Here is a 6,137-nt window from a genome sequence, read left to right as displayed (position 1 = left end):
TCTGTTAAAGGAACCCAAGGACCAGGTGGGGGTGTTAAACCGGGTGGTGGCATAAGTTCACCACCCAATAAATGCCTTATGCATGTTTCATACTTTTTTCTTTCTTTCTTTCATTTTTTTTCCTTTGCTTTTTTTACTGCTCTTGCAATGTGCTGAAATTTATCCAAAACTGTTTTCCAGTTTTAGCTTCCAATGTCATGCCAGATGAGAGATAAATGATCAGAAATTTTATTTCTTACTGGTTCTCTCCTTTAAATGTTTAACTTGTAAATGAGGACATCATTGACTGATGGGATGATGTCTTACCAATTAACAACTATGAAAGGCGTACGACTTAGTAAAAAAATAGATCCTTTTTTTTAATTGTTAGAGAATACTGTGAATTTCTCAAGAATAATTCTTATACTTTTGTATTTTGAATGGAACTTTGTCGTTTGTGTGTGGATGTGTGTATTTAAGTATATTTGGAGAAAAGAGGATATATGTGTGTGTGTCTATGTATGCTTGTGTGTGTTTGTGTACATATACATATACCTGTATGTATATATACATATATCTATGTGTGTGTGTATACACACATATATGTATATACATATATGCATGTATATAAATATATATATATATATGTATATATATATATATGTGTGTGTGTGTGTGTGTGTGTATGTATATATATATATGTGTGTGTGTATGTATATATGTGTATGTATATATATATATGTGTGTGTATGTATATATATATGTATGTATATATATGTATGTATATATATGTATGTATGTATATATATATGTATGTATATATATATGTATGTATATATATATGTATGTATATATATATGTATGTATATATATATATGTATGTATATGTATATATGTATGTATATATATATGTATGTATATATATATATGTATGTATATATATATATGTATATATATATATATATATATGTATGTATATATATATGTATGTATATATATATATATGTATATATATATATATGTATGTAGATGTATATATGTATGTACATATGTATATATATGTAGATGTATATATGTATGTACATATGTATATATATGTATGTAGATGTATATATGTATGTACATATGTATATATATGTATGTAGATGTATATATGTATGTACATATGTATATATATGTATGTAGATATATATATGTATATTAATACATACATATATATCTATGAATGTATTAATGTTTTGTGTGTTTAGTTCTGTATAAAAACAGTCAAACATTAAATAGAAAGGTCACTCAATGGCTTTCAGTAGAATAAACATACTTCATTTTTGCAAGGGAAAGGTTAAAACTCACTTTGAAGTTTCAGCTATGTAACCATAATTGGACTGTAAATTGCTTCAGTTCATTAACATCTATATGAGTGCATGTATTTGCTTGTGTACATACATATGTTTGCATGCAGATAGGTATATGAATATATTCTAGTGTTTGATGATGATGATATATGTGAGTGGACAAATGAAAGGGCACTCAATGTATTTATTGGGAGTTGCATGTATTATTCAAAACAGTTTGATTTATGATCCATGCTACTTCAAGTTTCACAGACCCCTAATGGAGCTTCTTTCCTCAGGTTCATGGGATATCCAAGTCCCAGAAGCCTGAGGAGCCTGCAAAGCCTGAACTAGCACAGAATCTGAGTTAAAGTGTTTTGAATAATATTCATATATAAATATATATATATATATACACACACACACACAAACATATGCACGCATGTATATACCTGAACATGTAGATTTATCTGTATATGTAAAAATGTTTGTCTATTGAAACTCAAATGTATTGTGTATTTTTTGTGTGTATGACTAGATGCATGTGTACTAACTCACTAAGATGTGTAGATAGATCTGTGGCTATATAAATGCATGTATGGATCCATTGGCTACTGTTGAAAACATTATAGCATCAAAATCTGTATTAACATAAAATAATGAATGCTGATGTTCATCTACAAAGCCAGTACTTAAAAATCAAAATTCTTACTCAGTTGAAGATAGACCCTGTCTTTGACCCCCTCCTTCCATACAAATCGAACCTGTCCCACCTCTACCAACATACATGCTTGAATGAAGCACTCAATACTAAAAAACAGTCATTAACTTCCAATACTAAGCAATAACAAACTTAATGGAAGTCACCTCATAAAATTCAACAAATCTTCCAACACAAACTACTCAATGTGACCTACCTGTGATTTGTTCCTCTCTAAAATATAACCCCCAGCACCTGTATTTACATATATGCTCTAATGAAACCTAACAATAGCATAAATAATCAATAATTCCATTAGCTACCCAAATAGTTTCAACATAATTTTAATTTATTAAACCAGAGAAAATGTCTTTACCACCTCTTTCTTTCTACTGTCACCCTATCAACAATACCTTTTTCTCTCCTTTCTATTCTTTTCTATATATTCTATTTCTACTTTCTCCCTACAAACACCTTTGTTTGCTTACCTAATAATATCATCCAATAAAGGTATATATTTATATACCACAAAATTACGCTATTACACTATACATTACTTTTTCACATACATTGCTCTTCCCACAAGATAAACTCCAAATGATTATATTTAAGATTTGGAATACCAACTTATAATCTGATAAGAGCAACACAGCCAAAGTTTCAGTTAACATTTTACTTGCAAAAATAATATATATATATATATATATATATATATATATATATATATATATATATATATTCAATTGCCTCTAATTATGACTGAGGGTACTGGGTAGCACTTATATTGCTAGAAATAAGAGTTTTAAAAACCCTTAGTACTGCAAGAGAGCACATTTTCATATGCTGACAGGCGAGATAACTATCCCACAGTGGAGCTAAATTACTATACTAGGCTAGTTTCATTTGAAAATTGTAATTTTCAAACAAAACAAGCCTAGTATAATGATCTAGCTTCACTGTGAGGTGGTTGTTTCCCCTGACAGTATATGAAAATGTGTTTTTTTGCAGTTCTAAGGCTTTTTTTTACTCATATTTCTAGCAATAAAGGTACTACCGGGAACTCTCAGTCACAATTAGTGAAAATTGAATTTTCCCTTTTTGGTTTTATTTTGTAGATAGCTGCCTTCATTATTACATACATACACACACATGCAGAAAGAGAGAAAAAGATCCAACATGACATTGAATGTTGGTGGTTTGTGATCAGATCCTACTTTAAGAATTTTATACATTTAATTTATATTAAAGAAGGGATTATCAAAGTTAGAGCAAATTAATGTCCCTGTCTTCCTTACACAAACAGTTAATTAATTTTAATCATTATGTTTATTTGTTACAACTCAAATGTTTGCATTTGGTCTGCAAATTTTGCACCTCTTGCTATCTTTGTACCATTCCTGTGGATATTTTGAATCCACTTCGTTTGTGATGAAGTGGAATCAATAGAATTTATGTCTGTATTTCTGTATGTATGTATGCCTGTCAGTCAGTCTGTCTATGTATGTATGCATGTACTTAATGTGAGCAGGAGTCTATAAAAATAAGGATAAACTATAATAAATAAATACAACTTTGTTCTTTAGTTCCTCCTGCATTGATTACAATCCATCATTTATAAGCAAGTCTTTTTTGTTTTTTTTCTTTTTAAGTTACCTTTACTCTGTCAACAAAATTTACTTTTAAGAATTACAATGAACCAAAGTTTATAGCTATTTTCATTCAAATTGCAATAATGATTTTACAAATTCTTGGTTGTGTGACAATAAATATCTTAATTTTTGTTTTGAAGATAAGGCCTAATTAATTTAACATATAGTTAGTTACTATGATGAAGACATATGTTTGTATCTATGTCTGTGTGTGTCCAACCCATACTAGCATGGAAAATGGATGTTAAATGATGATAATAATGATTTTTTTTTTTATTTACTTCAAAGTATCAGTTCTAAAGCGTATTTTGCTTAATGGTTGTAACACATTAACATGTGTAAAAGTCTTTCAATTTAATTTGAATTTTCCTATAAAAGTTAATATTGTCCTCAGACACCCACTGCTAATACAAGGTCCAATACTACGACTTTCACAGTTCTGCTGCAAAGTTGTAGATTGTCTTAATTCATCATGTGGTGTTAATCAGAGATTATATGAAAATTCTCTTTTGAATTAGCTTTTAATTCAAAATGCCTATTGAAAACCTCAATGAGGTTTTTAAGCAAGTTATTTTCCTTTAGTGGATTTTTTTTTTTTTTTAACATTTGAAAATGTATTTTATTTATTGTTTAGATCAAACTTCAATATATTTCTGGTGATAAGATTATTTTGTGATACTGTACAATAGTGAGAAATGGACATTGAAAGTAGATCTGTAAAGCCTGTTGAGAAACGTGGGTGGGCAGGATGTGTTGGGTGTGTGAAGCATGAAAGCCAGAATGCAAGAGGACATTAAAGGCATGAGCCAATGTGTGAAAGAGAGAAGACTGAATTGGTATGGAGATTGAAGGCATAGGCATGGCTGTATGAATAAGAAGTTTGCTTCACACTCATGGTTTTGTGTATAATCACATTGCATAATGTTTTAGGCAAAGGTCTTCTATTGGCTCAGGTTGACATTTGAGTGAAATCCTGTAGATGGAAACTACTAAAGGTCATTATATACTTGTATGTGTATATTTGTGTGAGTGATTATAAGTATATATATATATGCATATATGTGTCAATATATGTATAAATGTGTGTGTGTGTTTGTCTTTGCATTAAACACTGTTTACATCAGTTTATCTGCTGCATAAACAATGTTCCATAGCTTAGCAGTTCAGTGTGTGAAATCAGTAGAATGAAGTACCTTTTTATTTGCATCAGGAAAGGTGCCTGGCCTTAGAATACTGCCTCAAGGAGTCCAACTCATGCCTGCATAGAAAAAGCAATTGTAAAAATGATGATGATGTGATAAGAATGGGCCTATAAGTGCTGAGTATATCATCAGTGAAGGGTCTTTATAGCAGGAGTCTGGGGAAGACATGGAGTAGTGAGGGTCAGATGTCAGGATCTTGTCAACAGAAGACGTAATGTATTTTTGTTTGGCAGATTCATCTAACCCATGCCAGCATGGGACAATAGCTATTAAAATGATGATGATTGTTAATTTTTTAATACGTTGAAAACTGCTGTTAGACATTTTCTAGAAGCAATCAAGATATTACATCAAAGTTATTAAATTTGTAGTTATATGTTGTTATTTAAAAATTATTTAAAAGATATGTTATTTGCAGATATAATTAGAAATCCCAGCATTACTATGGCCCATAGACTGGGACCAATAAAAAGAGTATAAATAAAAGCTAAAACGTAAATACACAAATTTATTATTTATTTCCATATCTAGAAATCATGTTAAATTAAATAAATAAATTATAAATATTCTTTTAAAATATGTTGAAAACTTTCCGGTGTTTGAGATATACATACAGCGTTTACTTCAGTATGTTGGGAGCAAAATGTTGCTCTAGTGTTGCTGTGATGAAAAAAAAAATAATAATAATAACTACCGTATGTATTTTTAAACATTGAGATAAAAAAAATAACGGTGCCTTTCTATTTTCGAATTTGCTGAGTTATTTAGGTCTTTTGTTGTATATTATTGTAACTTTGCTATTTTATTCTACCTCCCTGAGTGATAGTTGCTAAATTGTCTTTGTTTCTTTTCAACATCCTTGAGTAAATGTTAATTGAGACTTGTAACGCTGAATGATAAAAGTAATGATGAACTACATATTTTAGATAATAAGACAATCTATTGTCTTTCTATATAAATATTCTGCCTAATTTTCCTTGTATTGTGTACGTTACAAATTATAAAAATAGCGAAGAAAATAATAATGCGAATGTAAAATAACTTCCAGATTGCCAAAGAATATTAAAAACTACTTTATAGCAAATTTGAATTAAACAATTCAAAAAGTGTATCATAACATGTTGTCTAATGTGCCATATTTTTTAAATGTGATTTGAACTTATATGTGAAAATTAATTTGATTTTCCTATATGTAGATTATTTTAAATTTTTATTTTCTTGCTTAAATTCCTTACCACAGATGACTTCGTGATATCTTTTTATTATCTCCCTTGAA

The 6,137-nt window shown here is 29.3% G+C and overlaps 1 protein-coding gene across 6 annotated transcripts in view; it reads left to right on the top strand.

Moving 5' to 3' along the window:
* Positions 1-6,137, top strand: part of LOC106875497 (glycerophosphodiester phosphodiesterase domain-containing protein 5) — a 216,853-nt gene that overhangs the window by 156,527 nt on the left and 54,189 nt on the right. The window lies entirely within an intron of this gene.

The sequence above is a fragment of the Octopus bimaculoides genome, chromosome 5 (genome assembly GCF_001194135.2).
Source record: "Octopus bimaculoides isolate UCB-OBI-ISO-001 chromosome 5, ASM119413v2, whole genome shotgun sequence".
Lineage (NCBI taxonomy): Eukaryota > Metazoa > Mollusca > Cephalopoda > Octopoda > Octopodidae > Octopus > Octopus bimaculoides.
The sequence above is the reverse complement of the archived record's forward strand: the minus strand, read 5'-3'. Positions and strand labels throughout refer to the sequence as shown.